Source organism: Panulirus ornatus, chromosome 37 (genome assembly GCF_036320965.1).
Source record: "Panulirus ornatus isolate Po-2019 chromosome 37, ASM3632096v1, whole genome shotgun sequence".
Lineage (NCBI taxonomy): Eukaryota > Metazoa > Arthropoda > Malacostraca > Decapoda > Palinuridae > Panulirus > Panulirus ornatus.
The window spans coordinates 4,493,925-4,518,472 of record NC_092260.1 but is presented as its reverse complement, the minus strand read 5'-3'; the positions used below and the strand labels follow the sequence as shown (position 1 = coordinate 4,518,472).

The 24,548-nt window shown below is 44.0% G+C and overlaps 1 protein-coding gene and 1 long non-coding RNA gene across 26 annotated transcripts in view; one reads left to right on the top strand and one right to left on the bottom strand.

Moving 5' to 3' along the window:
* Nucleotides 1-24,548, bottom strand: part of Ndae1 (Na[+]-driven anion exchanger 1) — a 680,061-nt gene that overhangs the window by 23,188 nt on the left and 632,325 nt on the right. The gene's annotated exons all lie outside the window — the stretch shown is intronic.
* Nucleotides 14,422-24,548, top strand: part of LOC139760463 (uncharacterized) — a 162,884-nt gene continuing 152,757 nt past the window's right edge. Inside the window, exon 1 of one of the 3 annotated variants that reach the window (XR_011715346.1) lies at nt 14,422-14,568. This is a non-coding gene — a long non-coding RNA (uncharacterized lncRNA). The other 2 variants (XR_011715345.1, XR_011715344.1) reach the window with 2 other exon arrangements.

Here is a 24,548-nt window from a genome sequence, read left to right as displayed (position 1 = left end):
GTGACAGAGTTTGGTAAAGTGTGTGGAAGAAGAAAGTTAAGAGTAAATGTCAATAAGAGCAAGGTTATTAGGTACAGTAGGGTTGAGGGTCAAGTCAATTGGGAGGTGAGTTTGAATGGTGAAAAACTGGAGGAAGTGAAGTGTTTTAGATATCTGGGAGTGGATCTGTCAGCGGATGGAACCATGGAAGCGGAAGTGGATCATAGGGTGGGGGAGGGGGCGAAAATTTTGGGAGCCTTGAAAAATGTGTGGAAGTCGAGAACATTATCCCGGAAAGCAAAAATGGGTATGTTTGAAGGAATAGTGGTTCCAACAATGTTGTATGGTTGCGAGGCGTGGGCTGTGGATAGAGTTGTGCGCAGGAGGATGGATGTGCTGGAAATGAGATGTTTGAGGACAATGTGTGGTGTGAGGTGGTTTGATCGAGTAAGTAACGTAAGGGTAAGAGAGATGTGTGGAAATAAAAAGAGCGTGGTTGAGAGAGCAGAAGAGGGTGTTTTGAAATGGTTTGGGCACATGGAGAGAATGAGTGAGGAAAGATTGACCAAGAGGATATATGTGTCGGAGGTGGAGGGAACGAGGAGAAGAGGGAGACCAAATTGGAGGTGGAAAGATGGAGTGAAAAGGATTTTGTGTGATCGGGGCCTGAACATGCAGGAGGGTGAAAGGAGGGCAAGGAATAGAGTGAATTGGAGCGATGTGGTATACAGGGGTTGACGTGCTGTCAGTGGATTGAATCAAGGCATGTGAAGCGTCTGGGGTGAACCATGGAAAGCTGTGTAGGTGTGTATATTTGCGTGTGTGGACGTGTGTATGTACATGTGTATGGGGGGGGTTGGGCCATTTCTTTCGTCTGTTTCCTTGCGCTACCTCGCAAACGCGGGAGACAGCGACAAAGTATAAAAAAAAAAAAAAAAAATATATATATATATATATATATATATATATATATATATATATATATATATATATATATATATATATATATATATATATATATATATATTATCCCTGGGGATAGGGGATTAAGAATACTTCCCACGTATTCCCTGCGTGTCGTAGAAGGCGACTAAAAGGGGAGGGAGCGGGGGGCTGGAAATCCTCCCCTCTCTTTTTTTTTTTTTTTTTTTTTTTTTTTCCAAAAAAAGAAGGAACAGAGAATTGGGCCAGGTGAGGGTATTCCCTCAAAGGCCCAGTCCTCTGTTCTTAACGCTACCTCGCTAATGCGGGAAATGGCGAATAGTTTGAAAAAAAAAAAAAAAAAATATATATATATATATATATATATATATATATATATGGGCATGAGAAGAAAGATCATGAGAGGCAAGTGTTTTGGGAGCAGCTGAATGAGTGTGTTAGTGGTTTTGATGCACGAGACCGGGTTATAGTGATGGGTGATTTGAATGCAAAGGTGAGTAATGTGGCAGTTGAGGGAATAATTGGTATACATGGGGTGTTCAGTGTTGTAAATAGAAATGGTGAAGAGCTTGTAGATTTATGTGCTGAAAAAGGGCTGGTGATTGGGAATACCTGGTTTAAAAAGCGAGATATACATAAGTATACGTATGTAAGTAGGAGAGATGGCCAGAGAGCGTTATTGGATTACGTGTTAATTGACAGGTGCGCGAAAGAGAGACTTTTGGATGTAAATGTGCTGAGAGGTGCAACTGGAGGGATGTCTGATCATTATCTTGTGGAGGCTAAGGTGAAAATTTGTATGGGTTTTCAGAAAAGAAGAGTGGATGTTGGGGTGAAGAGGGTGGTGAGAATAAGTGAGCCTGGGAAGGAGACTTGTGTGAGGAAGTACCAGGAGAGACTGAGTACAGAATGGAAAAAGGTGAGAACAATGGAAGTAAGGGGAGTGGGGGAGGAATGGGATGTATTTAGGGAATCAGTGATGGATTGCGCAAATGATGATTGTGGCATGAGAAGTGTGGGAGGTGGGTTGATTAGAAAGGGTAGTGAGTGGTGGGATGAAGAAGTAAGATTATTAGTGAAAGAGAAGAGAGAGGCATTTGGACAATTTTTGAAGGGAAAAAATGAAACTGAGTGGAAGATGTATAAAAGAAAGAGACAGGAGGTCAAGAGAAAGGTGCAAGAGGTGAAAAAGAGGGCAAATGAGAGTTGGGGTGAGAGAGTATCATTAAATTTAAGGGAGAATAAAAAGATGTTTTGGAAGGAGGTAAATAAAGTGCGTAAGACAAGGGAGCAAATGGGAACTTCAGTGAAGGGCGCTAATGGGGAGGTGATAACAAGTAGTGGTGATGTGAGAAGGAGATGGAGTGAGTATTTTGAAGGTTTGTTGAATGTGTTTGATGATAGAGTGGCAGATATAGGGTGTCTTGGTCGAGGTGGTGTGCAAAGTGAGAGGGTTGGGGAAAATGATTTAGTAAACAGAGAAGAGGTAGTAAAAGCTTTGCGGAAGATGAAAGCCGGCAAGGCAGCAGGTTGGATGGTATTGCAGTGGAATTTATCAAAAAAGGGGGTGACTGTACTGTTGACTAGTTGGTAAGGTTATTTAATGTATGTATGACTCATGGTGAGGTGCCTGAGGATTGGCGGAATGCATGCATAGTGCCATTGTAAAAAGGCAAAGGGGATAAGAGTGAGTGCTCAAATTACAAAGGTATAAGTTTGTTGAGTATTCCTGGTAAATTATATGGGAGGGTATTGATTGAGAGGGTGAAGGCATGTACAGAGCATCAGACTGGGGAAGAGCAGTGTGGCTTCAGAAGTGGTAGAGGATGTGTGGATCAGGTGTTTGCTTTGAAGAATGTATGTGAGAAATACTTAGAAAAGCAAATGGATTTGTATGTAGCATTTATGGATCTGGAGAAGGCATATGATAAAGTTGATAAAGATGCTCTGTGGAAGGTATTAAGAATATATGGTGTGGGAGGCAAGTTGTTAGAAGCAGTGAAAAGTTTTTATCGAGGATGTAAGGCATGTGTACGTGTAGGAAGAGAGGAAAGTGATTGGTTCTCAGTGAATGTAGGTTTGCGGCAGGGGTGTGTGATGTCTCCATGATTGTTTAATTTGTTTATGGATGGGGTTGTTAGGGAGGTGAATGCAAGAGTTTTGGAAAGAGGGGCAAGAATGAAGTCTGTTGTGGATGAGAGAGCTTGGGAAGTGAGTTAGTTGTTGTTCGCTGATGATACAGCGCTGGTGGCTGATTCATGTGAGAAACTGCAGAAGCTGGTTACTGAGTTTGGTAAAGTGTGTGAAAGAAGAAAGATAAGAGTAAATGTGAATAAGAGCAAGGTTATTAGGTACAGTAGGGTTGAGGGTCAAGTCAATTGGGAGGTAAGTTTGAATGGAGAAAAACTGGAGGAAGTAGAGTGTTTTAGAAATCTGGGAGTGGATCTGGCATCGGATGGAACCATGGAAGCGGAAGTTAATCATAGGGTGGGGGAGGGGGTGAAAATCCTGGGAGCCTTGAAGAATGTGTAGAAGTCGAGAACATTATCTCGGAAAGCAAAAATGGGTATGTTTGAAGGAATAGTGGTTCCAACAATGTTGTATGGTTGCGAGGCGTGGGCTATGGATAGAGTTGTGCGCAGGAGGGTGGATGTGCTGGAAATGAGATGTTTGAGGACAATGTGTGGTGTGAGGTGGTTTGATCAAGTAAGTAATGTAAGGGTAAGAGAGATGTGTGGAAATAAAAAGAGCGTGGTTGAGAGAGCAGAAGAGGGTGTTTTGAAATGGTTTGGGCACATGGAGAGAATGAGTGAGGAAAGATTGACCAAGAGGATATATGTGTCAGAGGTGGAGGGAACAAGGAGAAGTGGGAGACCAAATTGGAGGTGGAAAGATGGAGTGAAAAAGATTTTGAGTGATCGGGGCCTGAACATGCAGGAGGGTGAAAGGCGGGCAAGGAATAAAGTGATTTGGATCAATGTGGTACACCAGGGTTGACGTGCTGTCAGTGGAGTGAATCAGGGCATGTGAAGCGTCTGGAGTAAACCATGGAAAGCTGTGTGGGGCCTGGATGTGGAAAGGGAGCTGTGGTTTCGGGCATTATTGCATGACAGCTAGAGACTGAGTGCGAACGAATGAGGCCTTTGTTGTCTTTTCCTAGCGCTACCCCGCACACATGAGGGGGGAGGGGGATGGTATTCCATGTGTGGCGAGGTGGCGATGGGAATGAATAAAGGCAGACAGTGTGAATTGTGTGCATGGGTATATATGTATGTGTCTGTGTGTGTATATATATGTGTACATTGAGATGTATAGGTATGTATGTTTGCGTGTGTGGATGTGTGTGTATATACATGTGTATGGGGGTGGGTTGGGCTATTTCTTTCGTCTGTTTCCTTGCGCTACCTCGCAAACGTGGGCGACAGCGACAAAGCAAAATAAAAAGAAATAAAAAAAAATATATATATATATATATATATATATATATATATATATATATATATATATATATATATATATATATATGTATATATATATATATATATATATATATATATATATATATATATATATATATATATATATATATGGAAGGTATTAAGAATATATGGTGTGGGAAGCAAATTGTTAGAAGCGGTGAAAAGTTTTTATCGAGGATGTAAGGCATGTGTACGTGTAGGAAGAGAGGAAAGTGATTGGTTCTCAGTGAATGTAGGTTTGCGGCAGGGGTGTGTGATGTCTCCATGGTTGTTTAATTTGTTTATGGATGGGGTTGTTAGGGAGGTGAATGCAAGAGTTTTGGAAAGAGGGGCAAGTATGAAGTCTGTTGGGGATGAGAGAGCTTGGGAAGTGAGTCAGTTGTTGTTCGCTGATGATACAGCGCTGGTGGCTGATTCATGTGAGAAACTGCAGAAGCTGGTGACTGAGTTTGGTAAAGTGTGTGAAAGAAGAAAGTTAAGAGGAAATGTGAATAAGAGCAAGGTTATTAGGTACAGTAGGGTTGAGGGTCAAGTCAACTGGGAGGTAAGTTTGAATGGAGAAAAACTGGAGGAAGTAGAGTGTTTTAGATATCTGGGAGTGGATCTGGCAGCGGATGGAACCATGGAAGCGGAAGTGAATCATAGGGTGGGGGAGGGGGTGAAAATCCTGGGAGCCTTGAAGAATGTGTAGAAGTCGAGAACATTATCTCGGAAAGCAAAAATGGGTATGTTTGAAGGAATAGTGGTTCCAACAATGTTGTATGGTTGCGAGGCGTGGGCTATGGATAGAGTTGTGCGCAGGAGGGTGGATATGCTGGAAATGAGATGTTTGAGGACAATGTGTGGTGTGAGGTGGTTTGATCAAATAAGTAATGTAAGGGTAAGAGAGATGTGTGGAAATAAAAAGAGCGTGGTTGAGAGAGCAGAAGAGGGTGTTTTGAAATGGTTTGGGCACATGGAGAGAATGAGTGAGGAAAGATTGACCAAGAGGATATATGTGTCAGAGGTGGAGGGAACAAGGAGAAGTGGGAGATCAAATTGGAGGTGGAAAGATGGAGTGAAAAAGATTTTGAGTGATCGGGGCCTGAACATGCAGGAGGGTGAAAGGCGGGCAAGGAATAGAGTGAATTGGATTAATGTGGTACACCGGGGTTGACGTGCTGTCAGTGGAGTGAATCAGGGCATGTGAAGCGTCTGGAGTAAACCATGGAAAGCTGTGTGGGGCCTGGATGTGGAAAGGGAGCTGTGGTTTCGGGCATTATTGCATGACAGCTAGAGACTGAGTGCGAACGAATGAGGCTTTTGTTGTCTTTTCCTAGTGCTACCCCGCACACATGAGGGGGGAGGGGGATGGTATTCCATGTGTGGCGAGGTGGCGATGGGAATGAATAAAGGCAGACAGTGTGAATTGAGTGCATGGGTATATATGTATGTGTCTGTGTGTGTATATATATGTGTACATTGAGATGTATAGGTATGTATGTTTGCGTGTGTGGACGTGTGTGTATATACATGTGTATGGGGGTGGGTTGGGCCATTTCTTTCGTCTGTTTCCTTGCGCTACCTCGCAAACGCGGGAGACAGCGACAAAGCAATATAAAAAGAAATAAAAAAAGCTTTGCGGAAGATGAAAGCCGGCAAGGCAGCAGGTTTGGATGGTATTGCAGTGGAATTTATTTAAAAAGGGGGTGACTGTATTGTTGACTGGTTGGTAAGGTTATTTAATGTATGTATGACTCATGGTGAGGTGCCTGAGGATTGGCGGAATGCGTGCATAGTGCCATTGTACAAAGGCAAAGGGGATAAGAGTGAGTGCTCAAATTACAGAGGTATAAGTTTGTTGAGTATTCCTGGTAAATTATATGGAAGGGTATTGATTGAGAGGGTGAAGGCATGTACAGAGCATCAGATTGGGGAAGAGCAGTGTGGTTTCAGAAGTGGTAGAGGATGTGTGGATCAGGTGTTTGCTTTGAAGAATGTATGTGAGAAATACTTAGAAAAGCAAATGGATTTGTATGTAGCATTTATGGATCTGGAGAAGGCATATGATAGAGTTGATAGAGATGCTCTGTGGAAGGTATTAAGAATATATGGGGTGGGAGGAAAGTTGTTAGAAGCAGTGAAAAGTTTTTATCGAGGATGTAAGGCATGTGTACGTGTAGGAAGAGAGGAAAGTGATTGGTTCTCAGTGAATGTAGGTTTGCGGCAGGGGTGTGTGATGTCTCCATGGTTGTTTAATTTGTTTATGGATGGGGTTGTTAGGGAGGTGAATGCAAGAGTTTTGGAAAGAGGGGCAAGTATGAAGTCTGTTGGGGATGAGAGAGCTTGGGAAGTGAGTCAGTTGTTGTTCGCTGATGATACAGCGCTGGTGGCTGATTCATGTGAGAAACTGCAGAAGCTGGTGACTGAGTTTGGTAAAGTGTGTGGAAGAAGAAAGTTAAGAGTAAATGTGAATAAGAGCAAGGTTATTAGGTACAGTAGGGTTGAGGGTCAAGTCAATTGGGAGGTGAGTTTGAACGGAGAAAAACTGGAGGAAGTGAAGTGTTTTAGATATCTGGGAGTGGATCTGGCAGCGGATGGAACCATGGAAGCGGAAGTGGATCATAGGGTGGGGGAGGGGGCGAAAATTCTGGGGGCCTTGAAGAATGTGTGGAAGTCGAGAACATTATCTCGGAAAGCAAAAATGGGTATGTTTGAAGGAATAGTGGTTCCAACAATGTTGTATGGTTGCGAGGCGTGGGCTATGGATAGAGTTGTGCGCAGGAGGATGGATGTGCTGGAAATGAGATGTTTGAGGACAATGTGTGGTGTGAGGTGGTTTGATCGAGTGAGTAACGTAAGGGTAAGAGAGATGTGTGGAAATAAAAAGAGCGTGGTTGAGAGAGCAGAAGAGGGTGTTTTGAAGTGGTTTGGGCACATGGAGAGGATGAGTGAGGAAAGATTGACCAAGAGGATATATGTGTCGGAGGTGGAGGGGGCAAGGAGAAGAGGGAGACCAAATTGGAGGTGGAAAGATGGAGTGAAAAAGATTTTGTGTGATCGGGGCCTGAACATGCAGGAGGGTGAAAGGAGGGCAAGGAATAGAGTGAATTGGAGCGATGTGGTATACCGGGGTTGACGTGCTGTCAGTGGATTGAATCAAGGCATGTGAAGCGTCTGGGGTAAACCATGGAAAGCTGTGTAGGTATGTATATTTGCGTGTGTGGACGTATGTATATACGTGTGTATGGGGGGGGTTGGGCCATTTCTTTCGTCTGTTTCCTTGCGCTACCTCGCAAACGCGGGAGACAGCGACAAAGTATAAAAAAAAAAAAAAAATATATATATATATATATATATATATATATATATATATATATATATATATATATATATATATATATATATATATATATATGGAAGGTATTAAGAATATATGGTATGGGAAGCAAATTGTTAGAAGCGGTGAAAAGTTTTTATCAAGGATGTAAGGCATGTGTACGTGTAGGAAGAGAGGAAAGTGATTGGTTCTCAGTGAATGTAGGTTTGCGGCAGGGGTGTGTGATGTCTCCATGGTTGTTTAATTTGTTTATGGATGGGGTTGTTAGGGAGGTGAATGCAAGAGTTTTGGAAAGAGGGCAAGTATGAAGTCTGTTGGGGATGAGAGAGCTTGGGAAGTGAGTCAGTTGTTCGCTGATGATACAGCGCTGGTGGCTGATTCATGTGAGAAACTGCAGAAGCTGGTGACTGAGTTTGGTAAAGTGTGTGAAAGAAGAAAGTTAAGAGTAAATGTGAATAAGAGCAAGGTTATTAGGTACAGTAGGGTTGGGGGTCAAGTCAATTGGGAGGTAAGTTTGAATGGAGAAAAACTGGAGGAAGTAAAGTGTTTTAGATATCTGGGAGTGGATCTGGCAGCGGATGGAACCATGGAAGCAGAAGTGGATCATAGGGTGGGGGAGGGGGCGAAAATTCTGGGAGCCCTGAAGAATGTGTGGAAGTCGAGAACAGTATATTGGAAAGCAAAAATGGGTATGTTTGAAGGAATAGTGGTTCCAACAATGTTGTATGGTTGCGAGGAGTGGGCTATGGATAGAGTTGTGCGCAGGAGGATGGATGTGCTGGAAATGAGATGTTTGAGGACAATGTGTGGTGTGAGGTGGTTTGATCGAGTAAGTAACGTAAGGGTGAGAGAGATGTGTGGAAATAAAAAGAGCATGGTTGAGAGAGCAGAAGAGGGTGTTTTGAAATGGTATGGGCACATGGAGAGAATGAGTGAGGCAAGATTGACCAAGAGGATATATGTGTCGAAGGTGGAGGGAACGAGGAGAAGTGGGAGACCGAAATTGGAGGTGGAAAGATGGAGTAAAAAAGATTTTGTGTGAACGGGGCCTGAACATGCAGGAGGGTGAAAGGAGGGCAAGGAATAGAGCGAATTGGATCGATGTGGTATACCGGGGTTGACGTGCTGTCAGTGGGTTGAATCAGGGCATGTGAAGCATCTGGGGTAAACCATGGAAAGCTGTGTAGGTATGTATATTTGCGTGTGTGGACGTATGTATATACATGTGTATGGGGGTGGGTTGGGCCATTTCTTTCGTCAGTTTCCTTGTGCTACCTCGCAAACGCGGGAGACAGCGACAAAGCAAAAAAAAAAAATATATATCCCTGGGGATAGGGGAGAAAGAATACTTCCCACGTATTCCCTGCGTGTCATAGAAGGCGACTAAAAGGGGAGGGAGCGGGGGGCTGGAAATCCTCCCCTCTCGTTTTTTTTTAATTTTCCAAAAGAAGGAACAGAGAATTGGGCCAGGTGAGGGTATTCCCTCAAATGCCCAGTCCTCTGTTCTTAACGCTACCTCGCTAATGCAGGAAATGGCGAATAGTTTGAAAGAAAGAAAAGAAAGAATATATATATATATATATATATATATATATTTGGCGTCCTAGCTTTGTCTCTTCGATGTATATCAACTGGCTGTTATATTCCTCTCTTGTGTCTCACCTGATGATTTGATTGTTACACGAAAGTGCACTTGGGAACTTTTCGTGCTTCATCTTCCCCGTGGACTCATAGGAATATATATATATATATATATATATATATATATATATATATATATATATATATATATATATATATATATTAATTTTCCAAAAGAAGGAACAGAGAGGGGGGCCAGGTGAGGATATTCCCTCAAAGGCCCAGTCCTCTGTTCTTAACGCTACCTCGCTATCGCGGGAAATGGCGAATAGTATGAAAAAAAAAATATATATATATATATATATATATATATATATATATATATATATATATATATATATATATATATATATATATATCTCCCTGGGGATAGGGGAGAAAGAATACTTCCCACGTATTCCCTGCGTGTCGTAGAAGGCGACTAAAAGGGGAGGGAGCGGGGGGCTGGAAATCCTCCCCTCTCATTATTTTTTTTTTATTTTTCCAAAAGAAGGAACAGAGAAGGGGGCCAGGTGAGGATATTCCCTCAAAGGCCCAGTTCTCTGTTCTTAACGCTACCTCGCTAACGCGGGAAATGGCGAATAGTTTGAAAAAGAAAGAAAGATATATATATATATATATATATATATATATATATATATATATATATATATATATATATATATATATATATACATATATATATATATATATATATATATATATATATATATATATATATATATATATATATATATATATATAGCCTGAAGGTAATGTATACAATTTATTTAATAATTTTGTGTATTGCCTCGTGCACCATGTGATGATAACCAAACCACTCACTACAAACATTCACACATAAGTACTTAACAGTAAAGGAAATATGACATACCATTAATACAATGAAATAATAAAGTGTTTAAGGTAACTAAGCAGCACAGTAGCATCAGCAGAATATCTGTTGTTAAACAACAAACAACTGCAGGTTCCACCTATGATGTTGTGTTTTCATTATAAGGTCATACTAGACTGGATGTGATTTTTCAGATTTTATTTGAGATATAAGAATGAATAAGCATTTATTTTATGATAATGATAGGTAGATGTAAATGTAATAAAAAGTAACTGAGAAAAATATTAACGCAATAATGTTGTTGCTCATTATATTACTGTGATCAGTGGTTGTAACCTGTTGTGTGTGTGTGTGACCGTAACTAGTGGAGCAGTGTTGAAACTAGCTTAACTACCCTCTCTCCTCCCTTCATGTGACCCAACACCGCCACACAACGATGAATGAAGTGAGATGAGAGCGAAAACAGTTGGCCATTTTGTTAATCTTGTACTGAGATCAAGAATCTGTAGCACATACTATACTCACACACTGGAGATAGCCTCACATACTGTAATGCCTCGCACACTAGAGAAAGCAGCACATACTGCATTGCCTCGCACACTGGAGATAGCAGCACATACTGTAATGCCTCGCACACTGGAGATAGCAGCACACTGTAATGCCTCGCACACTGGAGAAAGCAGCACACTGTAATGCCTCACACACGAGAAAGCAGCACATACTGTAATGCCTCGCACACTGGAGATAGCAGCACATACTGTAATGCCTCGCACACTGGAGATAGCAGCACATACTGTAATGCCTTACACACTGGAGATAGCATCACATACTGTAATGCCTCACACACTGGAGATAGCAGCACATACTGTAATGCCTCGCACACTGGAGATAGCAGCACATACTGTAATGCCTCACACACTGGAGATAGCAGCACATACTGTAATGCCTCGCACACTGGAGATAGAAGCACATACTGTAATGCCTCGCACACTGGAGATAGCATCACATACTGTAATGCCTCGCACACTGGAGATAGCATCACATACTGAAATGCCTCACACACTGGAGATAGCATCACATACTGAAATGCCTCACACACTGGAGATAGCAGCACACTAATGCCTCGCACACTGGAGATAGCATCACATACTGTAATGCCTCGCACACTGGAGATAGCAGCACACACTGTAATGCCTCACACACTGGAGATAGTAGCACATACTGTAATGCCTCGCACACTGGAGATAGCAGCACATGCTGTAATGCCTCGCACACTGGAGAAAGCAGCACATACAGTAATGCCTCGCACACTGGAGATAGCAGCACATACTGTAATGCCTCACACACTGGAGATAGCAGCACATACTGCAATGCCTCACACACTGGAGAAAGCATCACATACTGAATGCCTCGCACACTGGAGAAAGCAGCACATGCTGTAATGCCTCGCACACTGGAGAAAGCAGCACATACTGTAATGCCTCACACGCTGGAGAAAGCAGCACATACAGTAATGCCTCGCACACTGGAGAAAGCACCACATTGTAATGCCTCGCACACTGGAGAAAGCAGCACATACTGTAATGCCTCACACACTGGAGAAAGCAGCACATACAGTAATGCCTCGCACACTGGAGAAAGGACCACACTGTAATGCCTCGCACACTGGAGAAAGCACCACACTGTAATGCCTCGCACACTGGAGAAAGCACCACACTGCAATGCCTTGACCACTGGTGATTATTATTGGAGTTTCAGTGGCTTCGTGGTCAGGGGTGCGAGGTTGTGGTCAGAGGTGCGAGGCTGTGGTCAGGGGTACGAGGTTGTGGTCAGGGGTACGAGGTTGTAGTCAAAGGTAAGGGGTTGTGGTCTGAGGTGCGAGGTTGTTGTCAGAGGTACGAGGTTGTGGTCAGAAGTACGAGGTTGTGGTCAGAGGTACGAGGTTGTGGTCAGGGGTACGAGGTTGTGGTCAGGGGTACGAGGTTGTGGTCAGAGGTGCGAGGTTGTGGTCAGGGGTACGAGGTTGTGGTCAGGGGTACGAGGTTGTGGTCAGGGGTACGAGGTTGCGGTCAGTGGTACGAGGTTGTGGTCAGGGGTACGAGTTTGTGGTCAGAGGTGCGAGGTTGTGGTCAGGGGTACGAGGTTGTGGTCCGGGGTATGAGGTTGTGGTCAGGGGTACGAGGTTGTGGTCAGGGTTACGAGGTTGTGGTCAGGGGTACGAGGTTGTGGTCCGGGGTACGAGGTTGTGGTCAGGGGTACGAGGTTGTGGTCAGTGGTACGAGGTTGTGGTCAGTGGTACGAGGTTGTGGTCAGGGGTACGAGGTTGTGGTCAGGGGTACGAGGTTGTGGTCAGGGGTACGAGGTTGTGGTCAGAGGTGCGAGGTTGTGGTCAGGGGTGCGAGGTTGTGGTCAGGGGTACGAGGTTGTGGTCAGGGGTACGAGGTTGTGGTCAGGGGTACGAGGTTGTGGTCAGAGGTGCGAGGTTGTGGTCAGGGGTACGAGGTTGTGGTCAGGGGTACGAGGTTGTGGTCAGGGGTACGAGGTTGTGGTCAGGGGTACGAGGTTGCGGTCAGTGGTACGAGGTTGTGGTCAGGGGTACGAGTTTGTGGTCAGAGGTGCGAGGTTGTGGTCAGGGGTACGAGGTTGTGGTCCGGGGTATGAGGTTGTGGTCAGGGGTACGAGGTTGTGGTCAGGGTTACGAGGTTGTGGTCAGGGGTACGAGGTTGTGGTCCGGGGTACGAGGTTGTGGTCAGGGGTACGAGGTTGTGGTCAGTGGTACGAGGTTGTGGTCAGTGGTACGAGGTTGTGGTCAGGGGTACGAGGTTGTGGTCAGGGGTACGAGGTTGTGGTCAGGGGTACGAGGTTGTGGTCAGAGGTGCGAGGTTGTGGTCAGGGGTGCGAGGTTGTGGTCAGGGGTACGAGGTTGTGGTCAGAGGTGCGAGGTTGTGGTCAGGGGTACGAGGTTGTGGTCAGGAGTACGAGGTTGTGGTCAGGGGTACGAGGTTGTGGTCAGAGGTGCGAGGTTGTGGTCAGGGGTGCGAGGTTGTGGTCAGGGGTACGAGGTTGTGGTCAGGGGTACGAGGTTGTGGTCAGAGGTGCGAGGTTGTGGTCAGAGGTGCGAGGTTGTGGTCAGGGGTACGAGGTTGTGGTCAGAGGTGCGAGGTTGTGGTCAGGGGTACGAGGTTGTGGTCCGGGGTACGAGGTTGTGGTCAGGGGTACGAGGTTGTGGTCAGTGGTACGAGGTTGTGGTCAGTGGTACGAGGTTGTGGTCAGGGGTACGAGGTTGTGGTCAGGGGTACGAGGTTGTGGTCAGGGGTACGAGGTTGTGGTCAGAGGTGCGAGGTTGTGGTCAGGGGTGCGAGGTTGTGGTCAGGGGTACGAGGTTGTGGTCAGAGGTGCGAGGTTGTGGTCAGGGGTACGAGGTTGTGGTCAGGAGTACGAGGTTGTGGTCAGGGGTACGAGGTTGTGGTCCGGGGTATGAGGTTGTGGTCAGGGGTACGAGGTTGTGGTCAGAGGTGCGAGGTTGTGGTCAGAGGTGCGAGGTTGTGGTCAGGGGTGCGAGGTTGTGGTCAGGGGTGCGAGGTTGTGGTCAGGGGTACGAGGTTGTGGTCAGGGGTGCGAGGTTGTGGTCCGGGGTACGAGGTTGTGGTCAGGGGTACGAGGTTGTGGTCAGGGGTGCGAGGTTGTGGTCAGGGGTGCGAGGTTGTGGTCCGGGGTACGAGGTTGTGGTCAGGGGTACGAGGTTGTGGTCAGGGGTGCGAGGTTGTGGTCCGGGGTACGAGGTTGTGGTCAGGGGTACGAGGTTGTGGTCAGAGGTGCGAGGTTGTGGTCAGGGGTGCGAGGTTGTGGTCAGGGGTATGAGGTTGTGGTCAGGGGTACGAGGTTGTGGTCAGAGGTGCGAGGTTGTGGTCAGGGGTGCGAGGTTGTGGTCAGGGGTATGAGGTTGTGGTCAGGGGTACGAGGTTGTGGTCAGAGGTGCGAGGTTGTGGTCAGGGGTGCGAGGTTGTGGTCAGGGGTATGAGGTTGTGGTCAGGGGTACGAGGTTGTGGTCAGAGGTGCGAGGTTGTGGTCAGGGGTGCGAGGTTGTGGTCAGGGGTATGAGGTTGTGGTCAGGGGTACGAGGTTGTGGTCAGAGGTGCGAGGTTGTGGTCAGGGGTATGAGATGGTACGGCAGAGTTGGTGATGCAAAATGGTCTCAGTTGGCCAATGGGCATCGCTCAAACATGGCAACATATGGAGATGAACTCGCCATCTCACATGACACTAATGTTTTGCACGTACCAGGATACTTGATCTCTGTTTGTAAAAGATAATAACTACAACTACAACAACTACATACATATGACCTAAGACATCAACTTGAGCCACTGCAGGTACTACATACCCGAGTGTTGACGTGAGCAAAGTGAGGGTCAGTCTGGGGGTTTCTCTAGGGATGGAGAGTCATCCTGCTGGCTTTAGGTTCGTCTAGAGTCATCATCTGCCTCATTATCAATGGTTTTGTCGTAGAAGTAGCTCTCTGATTTTATGAATTGACGCGATTTCTTGATCTGTTCTGAATGACCACGGTTCTAGTCCTTTAGTAAGTCCATCACACATTTTCACCATGTCGTCTTAAGGCAATTTTTATTCATAGTTAACAAAGTTATCTTCATGGCCTTTATCATCACCATCACTTTGATTCCTAACCTTATCAAGTATTTCACTATCGGTCAATAAGTGAACAGGTGGAGCCTCATTTTCCATGTTACAAACATCTTCGTTATCTACGTTGTCTACCATCTTCCTGACACACTCTGGAAGCCGTTTAACATTTTCCACATCTTTGTACCACAGAGCTGAGAAGAAGCTAACCACAGAGTGAGCCATGCGCCTCGGTCTGGTGGTGACGATGGTTGGTGCCAACCAGTGCTGGCTTAAAAGCCCAGCAGGGACAAGTGAGGTTAGGTCAGGTATGGAATTTCCCCCATGTAACGTCATGTTGCAAGTGAGGTTAGGTCAGGTATGGAATTTCCCCCATGTAACGTCATGTTGCAAGTGAGGTTTGGTCAGGTATGGAATTTCCCCCATGTAACGTCATGTTGCAAGTGAGGTTTGGTCAGGTATGGAATTTCCCCCATGTAACGTCATGTTGCAAGTGAGGTTTGGTCAGGTATGGAATTTCCCCCATGTAACGTCATGTCGCAAGTGAGGTTAGGTCAGGTATGGAATTTCCCCCATGTAACGTCATGTCGCAAGTAAGGTTAGGTCAGGTATGGAATTTCCCCCATGTAACGTCATGTCGCAAGTGAGGGTAGGTCAGGTATGGAATTTCCCCCATGTAACGTCATGTCGCAAGTGAGGGTAGGTCAGGTATGGAATTTCCCCCATGTAACATCATGTCGCAACTCAGATTTGGGAGCATTTCGGATTAGGGATGCTTACCCTATATATACAAGATCATGACATGACAATATTTATTATACAAATCAAACATATCAATTAGTAATATATATTTTTTTCGTAGATAGAATAGTACAGTATAACATTCACTGGCAACTAACTTGACACTCAGGGTTTTCCAAAGACATATTATATATTGCTTTACTCTGGCCATTTTTGCGCATTGTGTTGAAACACCTACATAACTTCTACACATTATTAGACTGAAAGTAGTGGACAAAATATACTTCTGAAGTTATATTTATACATTGTCATTTAGATATATTTGAAATTGAGAGAATAATTTTTCAAAAAATATCAAAAACTAATTTTGAGGGTTAGATTTGAAAACTTAGTGGGATGTAAAAGGGTTAAAGAGAGCTCTATTGAGTCAAGAGGGGCCTGGTCAGTGCTACTGGCAGTTGCTCATTGGATGAGGGCAAATGAAAAGGGCATAAAAATAAACAATATTTGGAGATTCAGAGATATTCAAGCCCTGATCATCCCAAGAATTTTCTGATTTTCTTGCAAAACTGTGGTGCACAAAATTACATATTTACCAATGCATCTGTTTATGCCTCTAATGCCCATTTTCCTCTAGGAATTACTGGAAAGTTGTTTGCCATTGCATAATAGTCTTCACTCATCTGTCATCTTACATACCTCCCATGCATACACCATTAATGCATTCTTCCCCCATTTCTCTCCCTCCAGCACTCTTCCACTCTGTTTCTCCTTGTCACAGATGGCACTCCTCTCATATCAACCCCTTCATTTGTAATATCACATTCTTCTTGTAAGCTCCTCATCTTGCATTCTTTCCACTCGTCCATACCACCTCATAGTATTATGTTTCACCTACTCTACCACTCAACAATTTATTCCCTTTACATTCCCTGCCATACCAAATGTCTCATTCACCCCACATTAGTTTTTTCATTCCAGCCAGTCATACCACATGCTCCTCTCAAATAACTCAGTTTCATAGCCGGGATTCTTGACATTTGTGACTCATCCCATGTCCAAGTTTCAGCTGCATAAGTCAGTGTGGGTGGGACTATGCTTCTCTTAATTCTTTCTTCATTTTCATACTTTCTCCTCTACCTTTCATTATTCTGTTAAGGAACTCAGTGACTTTTCTACTCTATACTGCTCTCTCCCATATCTCTCCTTCCAAATCACCAAGCATACTCAATATAGCTCCCAAATACTTTAATTCTCTCACCTCTTCCAGACTTTCTCCCCCATATCTGTAGCAGCTTAGTTAACTTTCTTATATTAGGCTTTGAAAAATCTATGCTTTCACTCTGTTTCCTTTCAAACACCATTACTTTTACTTGCATTTACTTTCAGTCACCTACACTTACACGCATCATAAAACACATTTGGAACATTTTGCAATTCCTCTTCACTCTCAGCAAACAACATGATATCCACAAACAGCCTTGTCACAGGCCACCATACCTCACCACCACACTCCATCTCTGCTCACCTATCCTCTATCTTTGCGTTCATCTCTTCCATCAATCCATCCTTATGTATATATGCTGAAAAGCCAGTGACATCACACAGTCCTGCCTTGTATGCACATGTAGTTTCATTGCATTGCACACGACAGATAGACAATGAGTGTAAGCGGATTTGGCCTTATTTCATCTGTTTCCTGGTGCTACCTTGCTGATCTAGGGGGTGACAATGCTATATATATATATATATATATATATATATATATATATATATATATATATATATATATCGAGGATGTAAGGCATGTGTACGTGTAGGAAGAGAGGAAAGTGATTGGTTCTCAGTGAATGTAGGTTTGCGGCAGGGGTGTGTGATGTCTCCATGGTTGTTTAATTTGTTTATGGATGGGGTTGTAAGGGAGGTAAATGCAAGAGTCCTGGAAAGAGGGGCAAGTATGAAGTCTGTTGGGGATGAGAGAGCTTGGGAAGTGAGTCAGTTGTTGTTCGCTGATGATACAGCGCTGGTGGCTGATTCATGTGAGAAACTGCAGAAGCTGGTGACTGAGTTTGGTAAAGTGTGTGGAAGAAGAAACTTGAGAGTAAATGTGAATAAGAGCAAGGTTATTAGGTACAGTAGGGGTGAGGGTCAAGTCAATTGGGAGGTGAGTTTGAATGGAGAAAAACTGGAGGAAGTGAAGTGTTTTAGATATCTGGGAGTGGATCTGTCAGCGGATGGAACCATGGAAGCGGAAGTGGATCATAGGGTGGGGGAGGGGGCGAAAATATTGGGAGCCTTGAAAAATGTGTGGAAGTCGAGAACATTATCTCGGAAAGCAAAAATGGGTATGTTTGAGGGAATAGTGGTTCCAACAATGTTGTATGGTTGCGAGGCGTGGGCTATGGATAGAGATGTGCGCAGGAGGATGGATGTGCTGGAAATGAGATGTTTGAGGACAATGTGTGGTGTGAGGTGGTTTGATCGAGTAAGTAACGTAAGGGTAAGAGAGATGTGTGGAAATAAAAAGAGCGTGGTTGAGAGAGCAGAAGAGGGTGTTTTGAAATGGTTTGGGCACATGGAGAGAATGAGTGAGGAGAGATTGACCAAGAGGATATATGTGTCGGAGGTGGAGGGAACGAGGAGAAGAGGGAGACCAAATTGGAGGTGGAAAGATGGAGTGAAAAAGATTTTGTGTGATCGGGGCCTGAACATGCAGGAGGGTGAAAGGAGGGCAAGAAATAGAGTGAATTGGAGTCATGTGGTATACAGGGGTTGACGTGCTGTCAGTGGATTGAAGCAAGGCATGTGAAGCGTCTGGGGTAAACCATGGAAAGCTGTGTAGGTATGTATATTTGCGTGTGTGGACGTGTGTATGTACATGTGTATGGGGGGGGGTTGGGCCATTTCTTTCGTCTGTTTCCTTGCGCTACCTCGCAAACGCGGGAGACAGCGACAAAGTATAAAAAAAAAAAAAAAAAAAATATATATATATATATATATATATATATTTTTTTTTTTTTGCTTTGTCGCTGTCTCCCGCGTTTGCGAGGTAGCGCAAGGAAACAGACGAAAGAAATGGCCCAACCCACCCCCATACCTGTAGAAGGTATTAAGAATATATGGTGTGGGAGGCAAGTTGTTAGAAGCAGTGAAAAGTTTTTATCGAGGATGTAAGGCATGTGTACGTGTAGGAAGAGAGGAAAGTGATTGGTTCTCAGTGAATGTAGGTTTGCGGCAGGGGTGTGTGATGTCTCCATGGTTGTTTAATTTGTTTATGGATGGGGTTGTTAGGGAGGTGAATGCAAGAGTTTTGGAAAGAGGGGCAAGTATGAAGTCTGTTGGGGATGAGAGAGCTTGGGAAGTGAGTCAGTTGTTGTTCGCTGATGATACAGCGCTGGTGGCTGATTCATGTGAGAAACTGCAGAAGCTGGTGACTGAGTTTGGTAAAGTGTGTGAAAGAAGAAAGTTAAGAGTAAATGTGAATAAGAGCAAGGTTATTAGGTACAGTAGGGTTGAGGGTCAATTCATATATATATATATATATATATATATATATATATATATATATATATATATATATATATATATATATATATTTTTTTTTTTTTTTTTTGATACTTTGTTGCTGTCTCCCGCGTTTGCGAGGTAGCACAAGGAAACGGACGAAAGAAATAGCCCAACCCACCCCCACACACATGCACACACACACACGTCCACACACGCAAACATACACACCCACACATCCCAACGTACACACATATATACACACACAGACACACACATATACACACATGCACACAATTCACACTGTCTGCCCCTACTCACCCCCATCGCCACCCCGCCACACACGGAATAACATCCCCCTCCCCCCTCATGTGCGTGAGGCAGCACCAGGAAAAGACAACAAAGGCCCCATTCGCTCACACTCAGTCTCCAGCTGTCATGCAATAATGCCCGAAACCACAGCTCCCTTTCCACATCCAGGCCCCACAGAACTTTCCATGGTTTACCCCAGGCGCTTCACATGCCCTGATTCAATCCATTGACAACATGTCGACCCCAGTATACCACATCAATCCAATTCACTCTATTTCTTGCCCACCTTTCACCCTCTTGTATGTTCAGGCCCCGATCACTCAAAATCTTTTTCACTCCATCTTTCCACCTCCAATCTGGTCTCCCACTTCTCCTTGTTCCCTCCACCTCCGACACATATATCCTCTTGGTCAATCTTTCCTGACTCATTCTCTCCATGTGACCAAACCATTTCAAAACACCCTCTTCTGCTCTCTCAACCACGCTCTTTTTATTTCCACACATCTCTCTTACCCTTACATTACTTACTCGATCAAACCACCTCACACCACAAATTGTCCTCAAACATCTCATTTCCAGCACATCCATCCTCCTGCGCACAACTCTATCCATAGCCCACGCCTCGCAACCATACAACATTGTTAGGACCACTATTCCTTCAAACATACCCATTTTTGCTTTCCGAGATAATGTTCTCGACTTCCACACATTCTTCAAGGCTCCTAGGATTTTTGCCCCCTCACCCACCCTATGATTTACTTCCGCTCCCATGGTTCCATCCACTGCCAGATCCACTCCCAGATATCTAAAACACTTTACTTCCTCCAGTTTTTCTCCATTCAAACTTACCTCCCAATTGACTTGACCCTCAACCCTACTGTACCTAATAACCTTGCTCTTGTTCACATTTACTCTTAACTTTCTTCTTTCACACACTTTACCAAACTCAGTCACCAGCTTCTGCAGTTTCTCACATGAATCAGCCACCAGCGCTGTATCATCAGCGAACAACAACTGACTCACTTCCCAAGCTCTCTCATCCCCAACAGACTTGATACTTGCCCCTCTTTCCAAAACTCTTGCATTCACCTCCCTAACAACCCCATCCATAAACAAATTAAACAACCATGGAGACATCACACACCCCTGCCACAAACCTACATTCACTGAGAACCAATCACTTTCCTCTCTTCCTACACGTACATATGCCTTACGTCCTCGATAAAAACTTTTCACTGCTTTTAACAACTTGCCTCCCACACCATATATTCTTAATACCTTCCACAGAGCATCTCTATCAACTCTGTCATATATACTGTGTGCATGTGTGTATATGTGTGTGTCTGTGTGTGTATATATGTGTGTACATTGGGATGTGTGGGTGTGTATGTTTGCGTATGTGGACGTGTGTGTGTGTGTGTGCATGTGTGTGGGGGTGGGTTAGGCCATTTCTTTCATCTGTTTCCTTGCGCTACCTCGCAGGCGCGGGAGACAGTGCCAGAACAAAATAAATATAAATAAATATATATGTATATATATATCTTTCTTTTCTTTCTTTCAAACTATTCGCCATTTCCCACATTAGCAAGGTAGCGTTAAGAACAGAGGACTGGGCCTCTGATGGAATATCCTCACCTGGCCCCCTTATCTGTGCCTTCTTTTGGGAAATTAAAAGAAAAAAAATAACAAGAGGGGTAGGATTTCCAGCCCCCGCTCCCTCCTCTTTTAGTCGCCTTCTACGACACGCAGGGAATACGTGGGAAGTATTCTTTATATATATATATATATATATATATATATATATATATATATATATATATATATATATATATATATATGTATATATATATATTTTTTTTTTTTTATACTTTGTCGCTGTCTCCCGCGTTTGCGAGGTAGCGCAAGGAAACAGACGAAAGAAATGGCCCAACCCCCCCCATACACATGTATATACATACGTCCACACACGCAAATATACATACCTACACAGCTTTCCATGGTTTACCCCAGACGCTTCACATGCCTTGATTCAATCCACTGACAGCACGTCAACCCCGGTATACCACATTGCTCCAATTCACTCTATTCCTTGCCCTCCTTTCACCCTCCTGCATGTTCAGGCCCCGATCACACAAAATCTTTTTCACTCCATCTGTCCACCTCCAATTTGGTCTCCCTCTTCTCCTTGTTCCCTCCACCTCCGACACATATATCCTCTTGGTCAATCTTTCCTCACTCATCCTCTCCATGTGCCCAAACCACTTCAAAACACCCTCTTCTGCTCTCTCAACCACGCTCTTTTTATTTCCACACATCTCTCTTACCCTTACGTTACTCACTCGATCAAACCACCTCACACCACACATTGTCCTCAAACATCTCATTTCCAGCACATCCATCCTCCTGCGCACAACTCTATCCATAGCCCACGCCTCGCAACCATACAACATTGTTGGAACCACTATTCCTTCAAACATACCCATTTTTGCATTCCGATATAATGTTCTCGACTTCCACACATTCTTCAAGGCTCCCAGAATTTTCGCCCCCTCCCCCACCCTATGATCCACTTCCGCTTCCATGGTTCCATCCGCTGCCAGATCCACTCCCAGATATCTAAAACACTTCACTTCCTCCAGTTTTTCTCCATTCAAACTCACCTCCCAATTGACTTGACCCTCAACCCTACTGTACCTAATAACCTTGCTCTTATTCACATTTACTCTTGACTTTCTTCTTCCACACACTTTACCAAACTCAGTCACCAGCTTCTGCAGTTTCTCACATGAATCAGCCACCAGCGCTGTATCATCAGCGAACAACAACTGACTCACTTCCCAAGCTCTCTCATCCCCAACAGACTTCATACTTGCCCCTCTTTCCAAAACTCTTGCATTTACCTCCCTAACAACCCCATCCATAAACAAATTAAACAACCATGGAGACATCACACACCCCTGCCGCAAACCTACATTCACTGAGAACCAATCACTTTCCTCTCTTCCTACACGTACACATGCCTTACATCCTCGATAAAAACTTTTCACTGCTTCTAACAACTTTCCTCCCACACCATATATTCTTAATACCTTCCACAGAGCATCTCTATCAACTCTATCATATGCCTTCTCCAGATCCATAAATGCTACATACAAATCCATTTGCTTTTCTAAGTATTTCTCACATACATTCTTCAAAGCAAACACCTGATCCACACATCCTCTACCACTTCTGAAACCACACTGCTCTTCCCCAATCTGATGCTCTGTACATGCCTTCACCCTCTCAATCAATACCCTCCCATATAATTTACCAGGAATACTCAACAAACTTATACCTCTGTAATTTGAGCACTCACTCTTATCCCCTTTGCCTTTGTACAATGGCACTATGCACGCATTCCGCCAATCCTCAGGCACCTCACCATGAGTCATACATACATTAAATAACCTTACCAACCAGTCAACAATACAGTCACCCCCTTTTTTAATAAATTCCACTGCAATACCATCCAAACCTGCTGCCTTGCCGGCTTTCATCTTCCGCAAAGCTTTCACTACCTCTTCTCTGTTTACCAAATCATTTTCCCTAACCCTCTCACTTTGCACACCACCTCGACCAAAACACCCTATATCTGCCACTCTATCATCAAACACATTCAACAAACCTTCAAAATACTCACTCCATCTCCTTCTCACATCACCACTACTTGTTATCACCTCCCCATTTGCGCCCTTCACTGAAGTTCCCATTTGCTCCCTTGTCTTACGCACTTTATTTACCTTTATATATATATATATAATCCCTGGGGATAGGGGAGAAAGAATACTTCCCACGTATTCCCTGCGTGTCGTAGAAGGCGACTAAAAGGGAAGTGAGCGGGGGGCTGGAAATCCTCCCCTCTCGTTTTTTTTTAATTTTCCAAAAGAAGGGACAGAGAAGGGGGCCCTTTGAGGATATTCCCTCAAAGGTCCAGTCCTTTGTTCTTAACGCAACCTCGCTAATGCGGGAAATGGTGAATAGTATGAAAGAAAGAAAAGATATATATATATATATATATATATATATATATATATATATATATATATATATATATATATATATATAATGTGTGATCGGGGCCTGAACATGCAGGAGGGTGAAAGGAGGGCAAAGAATAGAGTGAATTGGAGCGATGTGGTATACCGGGGTTGACGTGCTGTCAGTGGATTGAATCAAGGCATGTGTAAGGGGGTGGGTTGGGCCATTTCTTTCATCTGTTTCCTTGCACTACCTCGCAAATGCGGGAGACAGCGACAAAGCAAAAAAAAAAAAAAAAAAAAAAAAAAAATATATATATATATATATATATATATATATATATATATATATATTATATATATATATATATATACATATATTAGTGATGATTAGTGGTGAAATTGATGAGAACTGCTATTGACGTTTGTGTGAATAAATTGTACATTTCCTTTTCCATAGCCAGAGGTTGAACCATTATGTGACGTTCATTTTTCATTCATTTCAAGCTAGGGGTTTGTTTTCTAAGTTGTTTCTTACATTTTTCATATGTATATGTATGTATGTGTGTGTGTTTGTGTGTGCGTGTGTGTGTGTGTGTGTGTGTGTGTGTGTGTGTGTGTGTGTATATATATATGTATATTATCCCTGGGGATAGGGGTGAAAGAATACTTCCCACGTATTCCTCGCGTGTCGTAGAAAGCGACTAGAGGGGACGGGAGCGGGGGGCCGGAAATCCTCCCCTCCTTGTATTAACTTTCTAAAATGGGAAACAGAAGAAGGAGTCACGCGGGGAGTGCTCATCCTCCTCGAAGGCTCAGAGTGGGGTGCCTAAATGTGTGTGGATGTAACCAAGATGTGAAAAAAGGAGAGATAGGTAGTATGTTTGAGGAAAGGAACCTGGATGTTTTGGCTCTGAGTGAAACGAAGCTCAAGGGTAAAGGGGAAGAGTGGTTTGGAAATGTCTGGGGAGTGAAGTCAGGGGTTAGTGAGAGGACAAGAGCAAGGGAAGGAGTAGCAATACTCCTGAAACAGGAGTTGTGGGAGTATGTGATAGAATGTAAGAAAGTAAATTCTCGATTAATATGGGTAAAATTGAAAGTTGATGGAGAGAGGTGGGTGATTATTGGTGCAT